The 23,259-nt window shown below is 38.1% G+C and overlaps 2 pseudogenes; one reads left to right on the top strand and one right to left on the bottom strand.

Annotated features, from left to right (window-relative positions):
- Positions 1 to 3,580: 3,580 nt before the first annotated feature.
- On the bottom strand, positions 3,581 to 4,180 carry LOC146002255 (histone-lysine N-methyltransferase SETMAR pseudogene; annotated as a pseudogene).
- A 17,298-nt stretch (positions 4,181 to 21,478) lies between these two features.
- Positions 21,479 to 22,951, top strand: LOC146002254 (26S proteasome non-ATPase regulatory subunit 11 pseudogene; annotated as a pseudogene).
- Positions 22,952 to 23,259: the final 308 nt, after the last annotated feature.

Below are 23,259 nucleotides of genomic sequence, written 5' to 3'. Positions count from 1 at the left end.
CTTATGATGAGATTGTAGGATCCATTGTATAATTTTATAATTACGAGATTCAATTTTATAATTTTGTATGACCTATTTTGACACAGTGATGGACCTGGTTGTCAAATTATGCTCATCACTTAAATAAATATTATTATTATTATTCGTAAATATGTTCTTTGCAGAACTAACCCTCATTGTTAGTGTTAGTGTTTACTCTGCTGTTGCAGGCTTATCAATCGGATGAGTGTAAAGGCAAATTTGGTGCACAAATTGCCCTCATTTAGATCTTTGTGAAAAATTTTAGAAGCTGTGATCGAACCCCGGAACCTTTGATAACGAGGCGAGAGCAGAAGCCTATAGGAGACGCCTGTTCGTCTTTTCAGACGAAATACGTAACAATTATGCTTCGCTTTGGCATCGACAATACTTGCATTGTTCCATGCGATATTACAGTTGTCATGGAGTTGCCATTTGGCTTTACACGGGAAATCAAAAGCTAATACTACAATAAGTTGTGCATCTATGTGGAAAGCCTTCAATTTGTGACTTTTTCTACAGAATCAGCTTTCTCCAACGTGCCAATAGATAACTTGCGCCTTTATAGGAAAGGTAAATATAATGCTCTAGCTCTAGCTCTAGAACGAAACTCCTAACAGGATTGCAGGTTTGCCAGGACCCAATATTTCAAACATATCCAAAAATTTACGGTGGACACAAGTCTCCTCGTTTTCTTTGAGAAAATAATACCTAGGCTCTCAGTATTTTTATTTATTTATTTGGGATTACCTCTTTTTGCAGTTTCTCCCATGTCAATGTATTTAAACTTACATATTTCTATTTACTTTTTCTACATTATTGAAAAAACACTGTGGATACAAATTACTCTTACTATACTGATATTCCACACTTTATAAAAAAAATGAAGCATTATATATCCAACTGCAAGGTTAGGTTCAACGATTCCAAACACTGTGGAAGAGGAATTACACAGTTTATAAGTGTTTTGTAGAATGTCTCTCTTTCTTGAAGATATCTATGACACTCCAATATAAAATGGTGTGTACTTGTATCTTCCTTATTGCCACATATACAATTTAGGTTTTGTACAATCCGAATCTTTTCTTTAAATAGCTTTTAGTAGTTGGTATGTCCTGATCTAATGCTATTCAATAATACTACTACATTCCTTGTACCTTTAACTTTTGTAAACCAGGGACTTATTCCATTGAAATTAGCTATGTCCTGATAAAAACTTCCCGCATTTTGAAATTTACTTTTGCACCATTGTTTCCAATTATCTTTCAATTTTTTCTTCACCCTTGTTAAAAGGTCTGTGTGCCATGTTTTCAGTTGCAGGACAGGTTGAATTTACCTTGCTTGTTATGCATACAAATATGCTATTTCGTTCCCCAAATTTTGATAACGTGCCTTAACCCTGGTAAAATTAATTATCTTTCCCCTGTTCCTTAAATTTTATAAGGTTTATATACAGTTTATAATGTATGGAGAGCAATTAAATAATATATCGTAATTAGACTGTATTGAATTTAATACACTTTTTGAATACGTTAATATTAATATTTTTTCCCTTTCAATTTATATGTATTAATTAGAGCTTAGTAGATCGCATAAGCCTGAGCTGTAAAAATGGAAAAAAATTCTGGTAAATGTATCATAACTGTTTCCTTCTTCTGTACATCATATACGGCACTTTGAATACTTTTCAATCCACCTATGTAATGAAATAATAATCTTTCCATCTCTCCATATATGAAATTTTGTTTATTCTTCAGGAAAATATCATCTTTTATATTCAGAAACAGGATAGTCTAGGGTATAAATAGATCTCTCAGTAGTTATAATCATATTTCACTTCTTTATTTCACATATTAAGGTAATATTCGACATTTTTATGACAAGGATTAGGATTGTAAAGTACAAAAAATACAATAATGCCATGAAACTATCAAAAATTATATTTCACCGATAAACGTAAGTGTGCATTTTGTCAGTCCCGCCACTGCAATTCACTGCAACAACATATGCAGATAAATCAAATCACAGTGTCTGCCTATTGTCTCTGAGAACATTGTTTTCTACCACTGTACAAGTATGAACCTAGACGTGTTGTGAAATATATGCATTAGAGAGCTGCATGAAAGGGATTTCGCTGGAGAGCCGAATAGTTCGCAAGGTCGAAGGTAGATAGCGTACGGAATTAAGATGTTCTTAGCTCGAGCGCTTAATGCTCGAACAGGCAAGTAGCGACACCACGGCCAAGATTCCCGAATAGCTGCCACTCGAACAACCTACAGAGTTATTCAGAAGTTGTGTTTGTTTGTTTACACAGAATTTGTTCCTATGGCGGACTGAGAACATCTTGTAAGTCTCCCAGCAGGTTTCAAGTGAAACAATGTCAATATTAGTCATGGAAGGAAAGGGAGAGGTACAATACGCACTCATTCAGAAGTGATGGTGCAAATAGAAAGACCTCTAGCGAGAGTTCTAAAAACGGAAAGCGGCGAATCACTGAAGGAAATGAAGGTGCAAGGGCATAAGTTTATGTTTGTGTGAGGTAGTATAGTTTTGATTTGATTTATTTTACTTCGCTTCTTGTGACACTTTTATCTAATTTGCGAAGATGGGGATGAGTGATGATATGATGAAATTTATAAATAGACATCACAAACGTCCATGCCCAAGCCAGGATTCGAATCCGGGACCCCTGGCGTCGAGGTAGTATAGTTAAACGCCGTTAGGAGCGCTAGTGGCGCAGTCTCTCAAGATGGCGACGTCGAAGCAAGTGGAAGCATTTTGCGTGCTGAAACTTCCTCGTGACAGCGCAGCGACACTTTCAGTAAGTGAAACTGTACTGCCCGTTGAGTGAATCTACTGGCTATTTCTGGGCCGCAAAAATATCGGGCCGCCCACAGACGTCGGAAGAGACAGTGGACAGGATTAGGGCCGTGTCCAAGAAGGCTGACAATTGTAATGATGACGTAAGAAACTTGGATAACTGTATTTTCATTTCATGTTAATATGGTTGCGTTTTGTCATTTCATAACGGAATAAATACGATTTTATTTTACACCATTACTTCTGAAACACTCTGTATTTACCAGATTTCCAGGACCCGATGTAGTTTTGCATTGGGGAAAATTAAACTCTAACATTAAATTCTAAGAAATGGCCCTCTCACTCTCCTGAAAACATATAAGAAACAAGATAATGTAAAAAAAATGATTAAAATGTACTAAAATGCCATAACACGTCTATCTCCCGCCCTGAAAAATCCCATACCCAGAGAAAGGTATTTAAGAACAACCCGATAATAGATAAACGCTTGATACAAGAAAGTTTTGATCAGTAATCTGTTGACGACACAATCGGAAAATGAGATTCTACGGTAACCAAGAAAGTTCATGCGGTTTTAGTACAAAGAAGAAAAGGTCCAAAACAAATGTGTTTACCTTATATTTATTCTGCAAAATATCCACCATCCGCTTCTACAACCTTCTCCCATCTTTGTACAAGCCTGTAGATGCCATGTTTGAAAACGTCTTTGTGTAGGGCCGCAAAAAACTGTACCACCGCGTTTTCAACCTCCTCGCGAGTTTGGAAATGTTGATTGCGGATATGGTTGTCCATAGACAAAAAAAAGATGGTAGTCTGGTGGAGCGATGTCGGGTGAATACGCTGGATGTGGCAGAAGTTCCCAGCCGAGAGAAGAAATCACCTCCAGGGACATCTTTGCTGTATGCGGTTTAGCGTTGTCTTGGTGGAAAAGAACACGCTTCCTATTCACTAATGCAGGTTGTTTTTTTGCAAGCTGTTCGGCCACTCTTTGCAATTGCGCGGAGTACACCTCTTTGTTGATGGTTTTACCACTTTCCAAGAACTCATAATGCACAATCCCAGCCGTAGTCCACCAGACACACAGCAGCACCTTCCGCTGATGAAGAGCAGGTTTTGCAGTTAAAGGTATGGTGTCATTTGACGATAGCCAATGGTATGAGCGTTTCTTGTTATCGTACATTACCCACTTTTCATCACACGTCAAAATGCGGTCCAAAATTGGACAGTTGTTGTTCCTAGTGAGCAAGGAAGCGCAAATGTTCAGTCGTTGGAGACGGTTCGCAGCAGTCAGCTCGTGCGGGACCCACTTACTCAGTTTCCATGATTTGCCAAGCTCTTCCATTGCACACGAATTGTTTCAGCACTTACCGCAAATCGTTGAGCGAGTTCTTGACACGTTTGACTTGAATCCTCTTCAATTGCTGCCTTCAGTTGTTCCACATCGAGAGATTTCGGTCTGCCCGATCGAGGTTTGTCTGCCAGTGTCTCATCGCCACTCGAGAAGGTCTGAAACCACTTTTGCGCTGTCCGTTCACTAATTGTACCTTCTCCAAACGCTGCACATATGTTTCTTGCTGCTTCCGCTCCTTTTGTGCCCAACTTGTACTCATACAGTAAACACGCCCTGATTACTGCTTTCGACACAGCTATGGTTCACTGCGAATACTTGCTCCCGAACTATTGACTGCGACCTGTTATCTACGTTAGTCGACGTGCCAAGGAATGAGCTTTCCGCCAATCACACATACATGTACCCCTGGCGGCTGAACTGCGTACTACCTCACGAAAACTACGGGCAGTTGTAAAAACCGCATGAACTTTCTTGGTTACCATGCGAGATATGATTTATCGGGAACGAATAGAATAGAATAGAATAGAATAGAATGGTCTTTATTTAAGCAGGCGTGTTTCGGCCTCGTGGGCCGTTCTTACAACCAACCCTTGTCAAAGATACAATAAATGAATAAAAACAAAAAGAAAGAAAAAAAAACACATAATGATCATGATAATACAATAAAGATAATATAAAGATTATACAATGATAAAATAATACATTGAATAGATTAGTATATATACTGTTGAGTAAAGATAAGTATTAAGTCTTCGGTAGTTCAATGTGTGTGCGGGGGGGGGGGAGGTTAGGTATGCATTATATGATGTATAAGTGCAGGTGCAATTGTTAACATATGAAGGTTAATGAAGTTGTTGGGACAATACGTAGTAAGTTCTTCAGATTTTTCTTAAAACTTTGATGGCAAATAATGTTAGTCAATGGTGCAGGCAGTTTGTTCCATTCCCTGATCCCTGTAACAATGAAGGACTTGTTATATGTGGCGGTTTTATGTTTGGGGATTTTTAGATTATGCTTCTTGCGGATATTATGTTCGGCTGATGTTCTACGAGAACAGATCTTATCGGATAAGTATTTTGGGGAGCCACTCTTAAGTATTTTGTGCATCAAGGTGAGTGTTAAGTATTTTCTTCTATTGTTAATGTTTAGCCAAGAAAGTTTCTTTAAATAGGGGGATACATGTTCCTTTCTGTTTAGGTTAAATATGAAACGTATACAACAATTCTGAATTTTTTGAAGTTTATAGTTTAGGCCCTGGGATATATTACTGTACACTGGAGCGCAATAGTCTAATGTGGATAGGACGAGTGCTTGCATAAGACGATCTTTAACATTAGCGTCCAGTGTATGTTTTAAATGATACAAAGATTTAAGTTTCCCCATACAGTTTTTCACAATAAATTCAACTTGTGGCTCCCAATTGAAGTGTCTATCGAACACAATCCCCAAGTTTTTGCTTGTATCCACTTCGCTTAGCGGTATACTGCCAAGAGTTGGAGGAGAAGGTGCGGTTTTGTGAAGTTTCTTAAGGGTACCATGAGTTCCTATGGTCATGAAGCAAGATTTTGATGGAATCGTGTTATAGCGAATTGCGTCTGCTCAAATCCCTACCAACACTAAAAACTGCATTATTTACAGATATCCTCACATTTGACATCGGCCTTGGAGAGCTACAATCGTCCCAACAAGGAGAAAATACTACTTCACATTTCCAAGGTCTCGCTCTGCAAGGTCTTTCACAATGTACCAAATGCCGTGAGTAACCTATACATACGGAGAGAAACGTACTGCTCGTTCGCGATTAGCCAAAAGTGGCAGAAATGCAAAGTAAAATAAACCAAACCAACCAAGCGTTCTGCTGTATAGAAATAACTATTGTATTAATGCATTTCAGCAAGAACAAACACAAATTCATCAAATGTGAGCATCCTCGACAGTCTGGTAGTTAAGGTTGCCACCTTGTAGTCAAAGGTTCCCGGGTTAGATCCCAGTGGAGTCCCCATACTTGTTTATCTCACGTACCTGACTCGAGAGAATAAAGCGCGGTTCATTTTTTTCGTATATTTACTCCCGAATGGTTATAGATAATCTATAAGAACCATATTCATTCGATGCATTGGTGGCGTAGTAAAGAAACTGGCGCTTGAGCGCACGAATACAGCTCAAAGAAGATGAGAACAACCGCGGCAAACTTGCGAATTTAAGAGGATAGTCATTTGTTTTCTTGTTTTGCCTCCTCTTCACTTGTGTGCCCCAGTGGCTTCGTGTTGCTATGCATTGCTTCTCTCCTTTGGGAATTAAGCATTTTGCTTTTGGGGCTGCCAGTGGCGCATTTGTGATTTCATTTCGAGAGGTAGGATTTTTGAGGGTATGCAAATTTGTACATATCTTACCAGTCAGTAAACTGAACTACTGCCTCGCAGATCTAAGTACCTACGTTCTAACATAGGCCACTAAATCTTATTATAACATAGATCACTAAATCTTATTATAACATAGATCACTAAATCTTATTATAACATAGGTCAGTAAATCTTATTATATCATAGGTCACTATATCTTATTATAACATAGGTCACTAAATCTTATTATAACATAGATCACTAAATATTATTATAACATAGATCACTAAATCTTATTATAACATAGGTCACTAAATCTTATTATATCATTGATCACTAAATTTTATTATAACATAGATCACTAAATCTTATTATAACATAGGCCACTAAATCTTATTATAACATAGGTCACTAAATCTGATTATAACATAGATCACTAAATCTTATTATAACATATGTCTTTAAATCTAATTTTAACATAGTTCACTAAATATTATTATTATATAGATCACTAAATCTTAATATAACATAGGTCACTAAATCTTATTATAACATTTATATGTAATTTAGAAACACTTAGTATGTTTAGATTCTAAGAAAACACAAACATGTTTACAAAAATAGCTATCGTTAAACTAAACACTTCACCAATTTTCTTTGCCAAAGTCGAACGTCCACCTAACCTACCTACAAGCTTAATGTGAACAATTTAATACCTGTAAAATATCAACACTATAACATGACAACGAAAGTGGAAAACAGCCTGCTGTTGGTTCAGCTAGTTGAGTTTAGTCAGTTGCAGAATTGAGTCCACAAGGCTCCATACTTTTCGGCGACCTTTAATAGACACACATGATTTTTCAATTATTTTCGTTACATAGTTAGAAAATGCTATAATATAGTTTTCAATTCCCTTTTTTAGGGAGATAAAAACATCCCTGGAAGGGATGAAAATAATTTAATTTGGCCGGGAATAATTTTCTTTATGTGTGTGGGGGGAATATCCGGCATACCCCCCTTAATTTGGATACTAAAGATGACGATGTGTGGAAGTGTGTCGCACATTTTGGCAAGGCAACAGTGTAAGCAGCTCATTGCATCATCCACGTTCACCGGTTGAAAATTCGATGACAGCGCCACAGCTGTTTTCTCATCTCGATCAAACTGCATAATTCAAATAAGATGAAGATTGAGAAACTCACAACCAAAATATGCAACCAGAGAATGTGCAATGTTTTGGTGAAATTGCATTCGGTTAAATCTTGATTTTTAGCTCCATTAAGCAATTTGTGCACACTGTGCTATTTTAAATTACGGACCAGAGGCGTATATTCTGGGATATCTAGGCTATCTGCGAAGCCCAGACTCAGTGAATAAAATACAGAAAAACATATCTATCAGAAAATGTGCATAAAATTGTTCATTTCAATAAGAAGATTAACCTGATTTCTTAGAGGAGTTGGAAACATTGCCCGCTTTCTTTGATTTCGCGAAACGGCTGGCCCAGCGCCGGCGGGCAACTCCACGCGGGTGACGGGCAAGCTTCACAGGGCTACCACAAAGATCACTTCTTGAATGGTGCAAACTAATTTTTCCCAGCATGTAATTCTCCCAGGATCGGGGAATTGTGTAGCCAAACTGTTACAGGAGAGAGAACAGGGTTGCATATGGCGGGGCAAAAACCCTCTGAACGTCCTCAACAGTGTGGGTAAATGTTGCAAACCATGTAATTTTCCCAGGATCGGTAAATTTTGAAGCCAAATTATCGAAGGCACGGGGAAAGTGTGTGATATGGCAGGGACAAGAACATCACTGAAACAACCTTCAAACAACTAGAGATACAGTGGGGAGTAGAAAATTGTTTGCTGAACGGGAATGGTTTATGAGTGCATCTAAAAATTACCGAAACGACAAGGACCAGTTCTAGTCTAGATCGCGTCGAGTGGTCTTGGTGGGTGGAATTTATTTAGAGGCAGCGTGTGAATACAGTATTGAGTGGATTGTATTTTTGTGAATAATATGTGCTGTGTTGTGTAGTGAACTGAAATGAGGGACATAATTAACAAGCTGTCTATTCGGCTTACGAATGACGATAAGCTCGAAATCGTTGAGGATTTTTCTTGTATGTCCACTTTATGAACAGATAAGCTAATGGGGATGGGACGTACGGTTAAAGTGGTATCTAAACTACCATGTATCGAAACCCGGGACCCCCTTTGATTCAAGACAACGACGTTACCACTGCGCCAACAAGGAGTGCCCGAATTTAAAATGGTGAAAATAGGTAGGTGGAAATTTTATTTTTATTCTCGTATTTAGGCCTACATAATATTTCACAATATGGGCCTCTTATTTATGTAAATAAGAATGAAATTCTTGATATCCTTTCCTTACTGACAGTGTACATTTCCATGTTTTATTTATGAGGTATATATTTTTAATCACAGAGTCACATCACTTCACCCCGCCACCTCAAATGAGTTTAAAAAAAAAACACCCCCACCAGCAAATTTTTGTCCATTGGAATACTATGATATGGTGCGATAGCCCAGGTTCTTAACCCAGTATACGCCACTGATACGGAGTAAGAAAAAAGTTGAAGAGCCGACTAATTCTTACTCTCCGCGGTCACCCTAGCCTACTATCGCACCGGGGAGGGAGGGTGGAGCTTCGCCTAGGGTCATGCGTAACGAGGGACTGCTCGAAACGCATCTCCTCCCCACTCGATCAGAATTAATTGGCTCGTGGCATTAGAGGGAATAGAAGCTACGGGGCCTAAAAGTGTATGGCCACATCCATCCACTTGTATGCACATATGCTTTACGGGAGTGGTACTACAGTTTTACTTGCTATCTGAAAAACATAATTCCTTCTTCCTCGTTGGTTTTGAACTAGGAAACGCTCCGGTAGCCCTTTCTACACCCTCGATTTCAGGCACATTTCAAATATTTTCGTGAAAATATTTAGTTCCTCATAACAAACTGCTTGCAAATAGCGCGGAAGTTAATTTTTTAGATCTACGTGCTACGAAACTTACGTTTTTTATAAAGGCGGGGCCGCGATAGCGGTAGGGGGCGGTAAGTCAATTACCCCAGGGGCGGAGCCCGGAATCCGTGGGAAATTTGGACTAAACAATTTTAAACGACAAAATCTCAACTTTAAGCGGCTGTACAGTCGTAAATACTTCCTTCCGCCCTCCATTTTTTTTATTCACAATTAGGATCATATACTCTTCATAATGAAAAAATAAAAATTTGAAAATTCGAGGGTGTAGAATAGGGTACCCGACCCCTCGGAAACTCCTGTTTATGTGGATTTACGTAGTCTTAACTTCAAATCGAAATCCATAACTGCGGCTTTAGATTAGTTCTTACGCTGCCGGACGAGCGTTCGTGAAGTCGAGTGTTCGAACTCCGTATCTGTTTTTCAGTCTCTATTTTCCTTTTTCCTTTTGGTTTAAATGAGCAAGTCAGTTAAGTCAACCAGCTATGCAACCATTCATCGTTCCTTGTTAATCTATCATAAGTTCTTAGGTAATAGTCCGTCCCTATAGTGGTGAGTGAGGAGAATTTCTTGAATAACCTCCCATTTGCCTCAATTAAAAACAAAATTACATACATGAAAATATGATGAAATACAGTACATACTAGTTTAAAAAAAACACACACACACACAAAGGTTAAGCGAAGGACACACGGCATCAAAGGATCGAGTTTGAATCCTGGCCAGGACATTAGTGTTTCGTTATAAATGACCACTAACTTCATTTCATCGTAATTCATCATCACCATCGCGATTAGCCTATGGAAGCAAGAAATCAACGTATATTCTTTGGTATGCTACTTCTAAAGAATATGAGCTCCATCTATGCTGCTAGATCTGTTCAGTCACATCTTCAGGTAATATCTAAATAGGAATAGATTCATTGTTAGACTGCTATTGATATTTCTGTCTAGACTCGAACGAAAGGGAAAGCGATAGTCTATCTTGATGGAAAATATTTTGCAATCACAAGACTTAACTAGTCAAGTTATTTCACTAATAAAACCAGTTTTAGTGTAAACAAAGGGCTCAATGAAAGGAGAATAGACACAAATATCAACTATCAGGAATTAAACAATCGCCTGTATTCTACAATAAATCTAAAAGGAATTCACGACAGCTGATTGGAAGTTTCTTGCATGCACGCCGGTGTTGAAGATAGCCTAGTTATAAAACTAAGCAAAAATTTTTATCTTACATAAAAGCAAAAGCGATAGATCTTCTGCATCTCGGCATGGTGTTGGTTCAATCGGAATTTCTGTGTATTTGCGCAGCAACAGTCGCTGATTGTTGAACATGAAACGAAGGAATTGTTATGCTTCAACAGAACTTTCATTAGTTGAGTCTTAAAAACAAGTCTAGCGTAAATATTGTTTATATACAGGGTGGGCCAAAAGTCCCTTACCACCCCTTGTAAAAATCGTTTTAGTGGAAATTGATGAATAACAACCATGTGTGACCACATTAGGCGTAGGGGGAAGTCATAAGGTGGGGCTGCCCTTGACGGCGGCCATCTTGAAAGCCGCCATCTTGGATACAAGTCCAGTTTTGTAAATGGGAAGGTAGGCATGCGATACATGATTTTAGGCTAGAATTTGATAAGGAAAACAATGGTGAAGTCGTAATGTTAAAATCTTCATTTGTTAAAAAGTTACAGGCATTCAAATGTTGGAATCACACTTTTACATATGGTGCTCTACGTGCTTTACGTGAGCGCCCTCCAGCGCCACGCACGTTTGTAGTCGTTCACCCCAATTGTCCATGACCCTGCTAAGTGTGTCAGGTAAAATATCAGCACAGGCTGCAAAGATCCTTTCCTCCAGATGAGCAACATTCCTGATCTTCTCGGCGTATACCTTGGCCTTTAAATGACCCCACAAATAAAAATCCAATGGAGTCAGATCGGGTGAACGTGCCGGCCACTCAATGGGACCACGACGCCCGATTCACCGTCCAGGAAATTGTTCATGCAGATAATTACGGACGTTTAATCCATAATGGGGAGGTGCCATCCTGTTGGAAAAATAAGGGAAATGTGCCATCCTCAAACAACACGGACGGCAGGATGAGATCACGCAACACTGCCAAATAATGATCAGCATTAAGGTTACCAGGAATGACGAATGGACCAATTAGTTTGGTGCCCCATAGGCCGCACCACACCATAACTTTACCAGCTCCTACCAATTTACAGGGGTCAACCCAGCGAGTATTGGTAGCGGACCAATAGCGACAGTTTTGTTTGTTGATCTCTCCTTGCACATAAAAATTCGCTTCGTCGGAAAACAAGATTTTTGAGGCGAATGTGGGATCTGCTTCAAGTTGGGCAACTGCCCAGTCACAGAATTCCAGGCGTTGATCTGGGTCGTCTTCTGATAAATAATGTTGAAGTTGCAATTTGTACGGATGCCAATTGTTTTTCTTTAGGATGCGTCTGATGGATGTACGGCTGACACCACATGCCGCTGAGAGGCGACGAGTACTGCGGTGTGGTGATGTTGCAACAGATGCCAACACTGCTATGGTTGTGCCTTCGTCTGTTGCAGTAGTGGGTCTTCCAGACCTGGGTTTTGTCCGCTACTGAACCAGTATCCATGAATTTCTGGAAGAGGTTGGCAACACTCACATGAGACACAGGATGTCGATCTGGGTGCCGTTCATTAAATTCAGCTGCTACAACCCTTGCACTCCTTCCACCCCATGCCCTTATTAACTCTTTCCTCTCCTCTGTGGTTAGTCGCATGATTTAGGCACCTGCAACAAATAAAAAATGCCGAGAAGATCAGGAATGTTGCTCACCTAGAGGAAAGGATCTTTGCAGCCTGTGCTGATATTTTACCTGACACACTTAGCAGGGTCATGGACAATTGGGGTGAACTACTACACACGTGCGTGGCGCTGGAGGGCGCTCACGTAGAGCACGTAGAGCACCATATGTAAAAGTGTGATTCCAACATTTGAATGCCTGTAACTTTTTAACAAATGAAGATTTCAACATTACGACTTCACCATTGTTTTCCTTATCAAATTCTAGCCTAAAATCATGTTTCGCATGCCTACCTTCCCATTTACAAAACTGGACTTGTATCCAAGATGGCGGCTTTCAAGATGGCCGCCGTCAAGGGCAGCCCCACCTTATGACTTCCCCCTACGCCTAATGTGGTCACACATTGTTGTTATTCATCAATTTCCACTAAAACGATTTTTACAAGGGGTGGTAAGGCAGAAAATATTAATTATCTGAAGAAATAAAACCATTTTCTACTGTACCCTTCGAGTTATTCTATCATGATTATCTTGACTAAGTGCATTTGAACTTTAAGTGGTATATTTTACGTTTGATGTTTCAAACTAATGATAAAATTATTGCAGTTTGTTTGCACAGAGAACATGCAATTTGCATGTAGTAAAGAAGAACTCATTTATTTCTCGTGTGCTCTAATATGAAATGTGATTTTCAGGTCCACGATCATGTAATGGATGATATTCAACTCGACATCACGGAGTGCACTTTGGGAAGAAACAACACGAAATCGGCAAACAGATTTGCTTGTATTAAGGAAAGCGTATGAGAAGCCTTGTTACAGCGAGAATTATTATACGCACACATTCCTCATATTATGATGATTATCATACCAGTGGCGTAGCGTTATTGAACGCCAATACTCCCGCCATTCCCTGATTTAAAATGGGTAAAAAATGCGTGAATGCTGTAAATAGAAAGTAAAACATATGTTTGACCTTAATGGCATTATAATAGCTATTTTTCGCGATCTGTCTACAACGCCCCACTAACAACTCTCGTTGTAGCATTTTTCTAATGCCTTTGCTGGCCGGACGCCGGAGACGTTTGGCGTACAGGATTCTGCCTGCCAGGAGGGAAAGCTTGAATCTGTACAGCACCCGCGAAATGCTCTCTCGAACGCCTGCGTACGGAACAACTCGATTGGTTCTAGAGCTCATGCGACCCTTTCTGCTTTCCGATGCAGACGACAAACCTATCCGGTTCTTCGCGCTCCCTGCACGTGCTGTGTGATGCTACAATACGCAATATGACTCACGTAACTTTACCAAATTCGTATATATAACTTCTTTGTGTAATTTATAGCACGAACAGCGATGTGCATTAAAAACTAAAAAGAAACAAAAAAACACAGAGTTTTCAGCCCTCGCGGTATGGTAGATTAGAAACATAGATTATTTATTCACGGGCGAAGTTCAGCCTGTGGCTGCTCTACCACTTAACCCGCAAAACTACTATATCAAGAAAGTTTATTCGTTCGTTAATATCTAAATCCTTTATATTTTGTCAATGAAAATGTTGAGAATTGGTTTCAAAACTCTTAATATCGAATTATCTCTGAACGAAATTATTTTAAAGTGTTTATCGTTTTTGTTTTTTTGACGCAACGTGATATATGTCAGATAGTAGTCTGAATTACTAATCGGCACTGTTACGTCAGTAGAGTGTACGATAGGTGGATCATCCGCCAACCTCTGTGGCGGAGTGGTTAGCATGAGTATTATTTTTGAGTGTCCCTTCAACTTCATCAATATCATCACTTATAATATTCATCTGAGCGATTAGCCAAAAGTGGCAGAAAAGCAAAGTAAAATAAACCAACTCAATCAATAGTTAGATCATCCACAATAATAATGCGTCTACTATTGTTCTAGAAGCGCTTATGATTCTGGTAGGTTTTTTAATTACTTGCGTCATGCCGAAAGTTTCCTTGGTTAGCTGAGTGTGCTGAGAGAACCAAAATATAGTTTTGCTACACATGTACTATCTTTTGGGGAAAAGACTTCGAATGGCGTAAGGTTCTGAGTTTAAGAAAGCTGTAAGATACCAGTCTTCCAAACCTTTGTTGCATAGTGAGGCATCTCATTTGCTAGCTTTTAAATGTGAATCGACTTCAGGCAACAAAACACAATGAAATTGTACTTTCAAATAGACAATATTTATATCGACTTATCCCATAAGTAAACTATTAGGCAAAAACGGGCGTAGCCTTCCTTTGGACTTGGCGTTCTCACCCGAAAAGCTCATGCTACGCCACTGAATCATACCTTGAATCACTTCGACAAAGATTACACGCACAATTCTTACCCGCTATGTCTTCATAGTTCTGAGCGTTTTATATTTCAAGTTGTTGATTTCAATTCGTTTTTGTTTAGTAGGAAGATTGTTTTCGGGTAATGCGTCGTGTTAAAAATGCAAACGGAGGTCGCAACGTATTATTTCAAGTGGAATAGTGGCTTAGGAAGTACAACCTATGTTCTTATTTCTTGCAACGTAATTTGTATAGCATCATGAAACCCAGTTGATCGCTTTGGTCTTGAAATTCAACTTTTAAGTTATGTAAAGTTCTGCTCATCGTTCGTGTATCGGATAAACCAGAAACTCTGTGTAATGTACGTACAATTGCAGTATTGAACACTAATTGGTATGTTCTTTCCATGCAACAGTTGTGAAACAACAGTTGCCTTTATCACAACTTTTTTCGTCCAATAGTTCATTCCCCCCCAAAATGTTCGAAAATGTCATTTTGAGCGATTAAAATATACAATTTTGACCTTAAAATTTATTATGAAGGAATAATATTTAGAAAATTACACAGAAATATAATTGTAGCCTATAATGTGCTTAACATCAAGATTTTGTCTCATTATCGTAGGACTTACCAGAGCTCAGATAAAAAAGTTACCGCTGATGCTTACGAATGGAGAAAATGATAAATCATGCCCGCCATCTTCAAATCAGTGATAGTAAAATAAAATAACAGTGATTCTGAACTGTCAACATATGAGGCTCACACCACACAAAAAATAAACTTTTTTAAAAATTGTCAAGTAACCATGTTGTATGACTTCATATGGATTGGCCCTATTAGTAATGATGCAGAAAACGAAAAAATAAAGGCAAGAGACACGTCTCATTTCAATGATAAATAATAAGTTGGCTGTTTCGATAAAACTGAAAATTAAAGATGCAGGAGCTTTTCAAATATGGTACACTTATCCCGAAGTATATATAGGGAGAATTCACACCGAAGAGACACGCGACATGCGACACGAGACACTTGTCGCTTGGAAGCCAATACTCAGTAATCAATACATCTTTCGAATCGAAGAGACACGCGTGTCGCTTATGTGTCTCTAACTGTGACGTTTTCTCAATACCGTGCAGCGTGTCGCTTCAGTTTGTTGTTCGCGTATGCGCAGTGAATGCTTCATTGCAACGAGGTACATTTAGGCTCTGGAAGACAGCCCAGCCGGGATCATATTTGAAACTCTAATTTGCTGATATAATAAAGTATCTATATGCACAATGTTTGAACAATGTTTTAAGATTTTAACGCAACGTTCTTTTCTCTTTATCAAGTTTTTTTATGCGGTTATCTATTGGCTGTAATTTGCCTTCAACATCGTGCAAAGAGGCCGTGTTTTGGCCATTTACCTGACTGCTTTTATTTGAAAAAGCCAGCATATAGAGGCACTTCAGTCCAAAATATATTAGTCAACATGGTAAAGTACTCTTGTGCATTGTTTCTCAACCACCGGGCCGCGACCCGATACCGTGCCCTCTTATCAACTATATTGAGCAGCGAAAGGTTCTGCTGAAAGTGATTGACAACTATCATAATCCCAATATCATATTTGAGTTGTGAGTTTTCGTTTTTTAAGTCCATTTTATGCACAAATAGACTAATCAGAACTGGATCTGCCCGGTGCCTCCACCTTTTATCGTACCCGGGATCACTCACCAAACACCACTCCTGGACAAATCACTGAAAATAATACAGTCGTACCATGAAGAGAGAAACGGTGGCCAAATCGCTAACTGAAGTGGACAGTCATTTGTTAACTCCTCTCGCTTTTACACGAGTGGCATATTTACTCGAATAACTTCCCCTCCTTGTCAAAAGAATTCAACAACATTACATACCACGCCTCTGCTTGTGCTGTGCGCAGTTTTTCTCATCATGGTGACACAAGCACATGGAACTGAATATAGTAGAGAGCGTTGTGCATTTTAGCAACGCCGTGGCAGGATTCCATTCGAAGCAGCTGATTGCATAATCCACGCTCCCCTTCAGGTTGATAATTTGACGACAGCGCCAAATACAGTTTTTCTCTTGTAGGTAGAGAGAGCTTTATATGCATTGCAATTAACGTGTTTGTGGTGCCAGATCAGGCTTAATGAGGGAACACTGTTTCATCATAATTGATTTGAACCTACATTTACCCTTTACGAATTTTCTCATTGTCACAAATCATATATGTATAAAGCACTGCTTGATATATAGTGTTGCCTACGGGACGAGACGGGACAGGCTTTTAAAAATTCGAGACGAGACGAGATTGATCATGTGTCCCGAGAACAAACGAATATTTTCGAGACGAGACAGCATTTCACAGCATTTTCACGAGACGAGACAGGCCAAAGTCTCGTCTCGTGGGCAACACTACTGATATATATGTACACATAATCTTTCTCGAAGTTAAAAAAGTTTGTAATTAGAAGATTATGACTTATATTGACTTCCTAATTAATTAGAAATTTCGTGTTATGAACAACATGATAACTTTACTATATCCAATTCTACATCAAAGATTGTGTAACAGTAACTGTGCATATGCCAAGAATTAGTCTCTTCTTAACTGAACTCTACCCAAGTTATTTCTTATTGATAAATGATCATGATACTATCATGTTCATTTATATATTAGTTTATTTGGGGTTACCGTCATTGACAATTTTCCCCATAGCAGTTCACTGCATAATACTTTGGTTGCATTATTTTCTAAACAAACACATTCCACTGTTGATCCAAATCACTTCTACTTCACTGAAATTGCACATTTTCTAAAAAAACATAACAATATGACTGTACATTCACATATCATCGATAACATTTCGTAATGCCAAAATGTGTTATAGTCGCCAAGGATATTACTAAGAATGCAATTGTCACTTGTCATTGTTAAACGGCGCTGCCACATGAAATTTAAGCATCTCTGACTACATAACGGTATAGATAAGAATAAGGAACTAAAGTACAGGAACTTGAATAGAATGTGTGTTTGTGTGTGTGTGTGTGTGTGTGTGAGAGAGAGAGAGAGAGAGAGAGAGAGATTGCAAAAATGAGAATAATATTCTTCGGTACGAAATCTGTTGTAATGATAGTGTGTCAATGTAGAAAATGTAGAATGAGAATATCTAAATATATTTATTGTTTGGCCCGACCCTGTGGCCGAGTGGTTGTCGACCTCCGTGGCGAAGTGGTTAGCAGAGCGCGCTACAACGCCAGGGGTTCTGGGTTCGAGTCCTGGGTAAGGCATGGGTATTTGTGTTCGTCCAGTTGATAAGAAACAAAGAAAAATGTAAGAAATGACAAGTGTAAAAGTGAGAAAAAGTGTGAATGGTGGGAGATACCTCCGTGTAGGGGGTATTTCCTTTTAAAAAAAAAAAAGTGGTTAGCACATCGCGCTGCGACGCCAAGGGTCCCGGGTTCGAATCCCGGTCGGGCTTGGTTGTTTGTGAATGTCCATTCATCAATTTCATCACTCATCCCCATCTTCGCAAATTAGCCAAGAGGCACAAAACGCGAAGTAAAATAAATCAAATCAAATCAAAAATTTATTGTTTGTTTTGTGTTTTTTATCTATGCATTATCTGGTAACTTTGCAGAAATTTGTAAATAGAGTGATCATCTTCTAATGGTAAACTTCGTTTACAATTTTTTTTTCGCTGTAAATTTCATTCATACTTTATTCCTAAGAATTGATCACTGATACGTCAGTAAAACAGTGTGAAACCGAGGCATTTTCATAACAACACAATTGCAATACGTAGGCGCATCTCATTTTAATCTATCTCTTAAAGGCTTCTTTTCGACCCCCTCTCCCCATTTCCATCTATGACTTTTTCTTTCTCTATAGCTCTCTAATTCATTCTCTCTTTCTCAAGATCTATTCCTCCGTTTCTCTAGGATTCTATTCCTTTCCACCTTCTCTCTCTCTCTCTCTCTCTCTCTCTCTTTTATTCTCATTCTCTCTCTTTCTCCTACTATCTATTTCCGTCTCTTTCTTCTCTATTTCTCACTCTCCTTTCTACTCTATACTTTGTCCCTTTCTTCCCTATTTCTCACTCTCTCTATTTCTATATCTTTCCCTTTCTCTCCAACTACTTCTCTCTTCTTCTCAACTTCTATATAAAGCATTCGCATTGTGCTGACAGTGTTCTATTTGTTTTGTTTTCTTTATGTCAAGCGTTAGGATGCTCATTTGGCCTATGAAGAAAATAATATGTATTAAAATAGCCTTTCCAATTATAATTTGAAAGAATTTTCTGAAATCTTCTCGATGCCCTGAGTGAAGAAGGGTGTGAAAATTCTTACCAAGTCATTAGAGATATGGAATGGAGGTATTGAGGGGGTTTGAATATCCACATGGACGTCCGGGAGTGGGAGAGAGGGGACATCGCCCAGTGGCGCAACCACAGGGGTATAGAAAATTAATTCTAGGGGGGGCAAGGGGCTTGCAAATATTGACGGCCAAGGTCAGTTTCAGGGGGCACAGAGGGAATATTGCCCCGTAGGATTTCAAATTTTACACAAATAAAAATACTTTTTGTAAAATGTTCTTGCTCGCTTCGCTCGCAGTCCCTCCTTTTCTTACTGTTATCAAGTTCCGAACCGTAGCTAGAAGGGGCTGGAGTCAGACCTAGGCACAGAACGATCTAAATAAAAAAGTTGTAAAAGAGAGAACGCCATGACGCCCCGTGAAATTATTTGCGCCCTCTTAAAACAATAATGTTTTCAGTTTGCAAAAATTGGATCTAAAAATTTTCTTGCTCTCTTCGATCGCAGTATGATTCTTTTCTGTAATGCATTGTAAATATGTACTTCAGACTGTTCCTAAAGAGTTTTGTTTTAAACTTATGAACAATCGTTTTGAGGAAAAGGAGCACACACATATGAGCAGGCCCGTACCCAAGGGAGGAGGGGGCGGGAAGAGGCCATGCCCCCAGAGTCATGAAATATTTTAATGCGAGCCTATGATAAACCTATAAAAATGACATGGACGATTTCTAAGATTGGTTGCAGAGATGCAGTTATGACAATAAATATAATACATTGTCATAACTACATTTGAAAATGGTTAGGCTAAGTCCAAAGTTCCACATTTGTGCTATATCTATAATAATTTAGTCATATGATTGCTCAAAATTTTATTCATATAATGCAATGAAGTGGCTGAAATTACTATTTAAACTAATTTCATTAAATATGATGTTTAAAAAAGCCAATTCGTATATCATGACAAAATTATCAAATTGTGCAATATTCTGAATTCATATTCATAACAGTTATTTTTGACTGACAATATGAAAAAACAAATATCTTCAATCATATGTGTTCTTTCAGGCAAGCAAGATAAGTTACATTCAAATTTATAATTAAATTTATTGAAATTATGTACATTTGCATTGACATCAAGGTTTATATACAAAGGTCAACTCTTTAAAATTGTTCAATGTCTAATATGATGTCATACTTGGTATTTTATATCAACATTCAAAAAATGGTAATTGTAATCATTAGATAAGTATATTGTGATATACATAGTAAAATAGCTGTAACAGAGCAAATATGTACATTTACAACACAAACATTCAAGCTGTTAAGCACTTATGGACAAAAATATAAAACAAAAACAATTGAAGATAACACATACTAAAAAATCTGGCTTGAACTAGTTGCTCTAATACTAGTTGTCTGTGACTTGAGAGAATCTCAAGATGGATGGTACATAAGTAAAAATGTGACGATTGGTGAAGGTTTGATATCATTAAAAATCTGGATATTTTGAGAGATTATACTTGATAAGTTAATCTTTAATAGTTTGTTTAAACTATATAGAGACATTTGGTTGATAACAGAAGCTTGGAAATGCTTTTATAATGGAATAATCTGTAAAACGATAAAGAAAAGATTTGGAACTGGTGTAAAATGCCTAGTTTAATAATTGGGAGCTGGAAATTATTATCTGCTGGCATCAGCATTAACTAGCTAGTAAATGAATATTGCATTATCTAAAATGAAATGTTATGAAAAATAAGACTAAGTGAGTGTGATATTTTCTGCATTTTGAATGTGAACAAGCCAAATGTGAAGTTTTGAAAATTGAAGGAAGCCATCTTGTGGACCTGATTGAGGAATCTGACATGTTGAGTGTGCTCAGATGTAGAACTGACGCATGCCCAAATATTTAGAGGAGGACTTGCTCTGCCTAGCAAGGAGACAGTAAAGAAGTGTTTTCTTCATATAAATGTTCTTTCAAATAATTGCATAATTTGATGCTATTGTAATTTTTGTTGTCTAGTTTTTTTTTGTTTTTTTTTCTTTCTTTTCATTTTTATCAATATAATAATTATAAAGTTATCAGTATATGTAAATTTAAATTTCCTTTTCAACATAGCACCATAGTTACCTATTGTGCCAATACCGAGTTTAAAATATACTGACAAAGTTGTTACATATTTAAGATTATGAGACGTCAGGTGATTAGTTGAAAAGGTTCAAGCTTATAATAATCTTTGTATTGTTTTGCTTCTTGTTCTGGTTTCTGAGGTTAGGTGTTTTTACCTTTAAATATGTCAGATCCAAAGGGGGATTTCTGCTTGGCAGATGTTATGGCTGCTCTCAGTGCTATCAAGGATGGCCAAACAGAGCTCAAAGCTAATCAGGAAAAGACTGGTGCTCAATTGACAGAGCTGAATGATATTATTAAAACTAGTATCTCAGAAGTCAGAGTGTTCAGAGGTGAAATCGAAGCTACTTGTACAGAGCTTAGAGAAGAGATCAAAGATGAACTCGAGGTGGGCGAAAAGACAAAAATGGCGGCTATATGTGTGGAAAGAGCCCAGTTAATGTCAACCTCAGATAAGTTAGAGGAAATATATGATATGTCCAGGCTTCTGCAAGAACAGGGAGATAAAAATGAAGAAGATGCAATTTATGTCAAAGAACAAAGTATCTTGAAACTAGGAGAGACTTACAAGAAAGATGGCAAAGCAAAAGAACTGTCTGAACTTATTAAGCAGACGAGACCCTTCCTCTGCACCATTAGTAAGGCAAAGGCAGCAAAATTGGTTCGTGCTCTGGTTGACATGTTCTTGGATCTGGAAGCCACCATTGGCAGTAAAGTTCAATTGTGCAAGGAATGCATTGAGTGTACAAAACAAGATAAAAATACTATCCTCGGGCAGTATTTGGAAGCCTGCCTAATAGCTTTGTATTTTGACACTGGAATGTTTACTGAAGCTCTTCACTTAGGATCGACCTTATTAAGAGAACTGAATAAGTTTGATGACAAAATGTTATTGCTAGAGGTTCAACTTCTAGAAAGTAAAACTTACCATGCCTTGAGTAATCTTCCAAAAGCACGTGCAGCACTTACCTCAGCTCGGACTACAGCTAATTCAATATATTGCCCTACAAAACTACAAGCATCGCTTGATATGCAGTCAGGCATTCTTCATGCTGCTGATGAGATAGACTTCAAAACAGCATACTCTTACTTCTATGAAGCATTTGAAGGCTATGATAGTGTAGAAAGCTCAAAGGCTTTGACTGCATTGAAGTACATGCTGCTGTCTAAAATAATGTTGAACACACCAGAAGATGTTCAGCAGATCATAAGCGGGAAACTGGCTCTGAAGTATGCCGGAAGTGCAATTGAAGCTATGAAGTGTGTTGCTCAAGCAAGTCTTAAGAGATCTCTGGTAGACTTTCAGGAGGCTGTGGATCAGTTTAAAGAAGAACTGGAAAATGATCCAATTGTTCGAGCACATTTAGACAGCCTTTATGACACAGTGTTGGAACAAAACCTTTGTCAAATCATCGAACCTTATTCTCGTGTTCAGGTGGATTATGTTTCAAAATGCATTAACATACCTGTAAACCAAGTAGAGAAGAAACTTTCACAAATGATTTTGGACAAGAAGTTTCACGGTATTCTAGACCAATGTGAAGGGGTGTTTCCCCAAAGTGTTTCAAATGTCCAGTTGAAGGATACAATTAGGAAAGGCACCAAACTTAAATTGAAACAAATTAATAAGACTGTTTTCACCAATTGCCCAGGTGCAAGGAGAAAAGTAACAACTCATCCTAAACATGTTCGTAAAAGAACATTCCGGCAGAGATGTTTGAAATTATGGAGGAGAAAATTTCGTCTAGAAGCATTCCATGCTTACTCCTCACATATTTGTACTTTGACTGTGATAACATACTTGATCATGCATCGTACACATGTACGCAGAAGATGTCACGATGATGTCATGAAGTTAAAGTTAACTTCAAATTTGTAATGTCTTAGACTTACATTTTAATCATTTGATTACTTACCTGTAATGTATCTTTTCAAAGGCATTGTTGCAGTGTGCAGACATGTCTTACTATATTTTATCAGATATGTGACTGAAAATTACTTGATGGGTAAAAATTGTTACATACTTATAGTGCTTATCATTTGTGATTAAGTTCAGAATTACAGTAATATGAGCTATGAGTGTTGTAACATTATTATGTGGTTGCATATATTTGGAAAAAGTATGTTATGAATCATACATAGTTTTATTAGTATGTGAATTTGAAACATACAGTTTAGCGAAATAAC

This window comes from Lepisma saccharinum, chromosome 18, assembly GCF_977018435.1.
Source record: "Lepisma saccharinum chromosome 18, izLepSacc3.1, whole genome shotgun sequence".
In the NCBI taxonomy this organism is placed as follows: domain Eukaryota; kingdom Metazoa; phylum Arthropoda; class Insecta; order Zygentoma; family Lepismatidae; genus Lepisma; species Lepisma saccharinum.
Note: the sequence above shows the minus strand (reverse complement) of the source record. Positions and strands in the feature narration are given on the sequence as shown.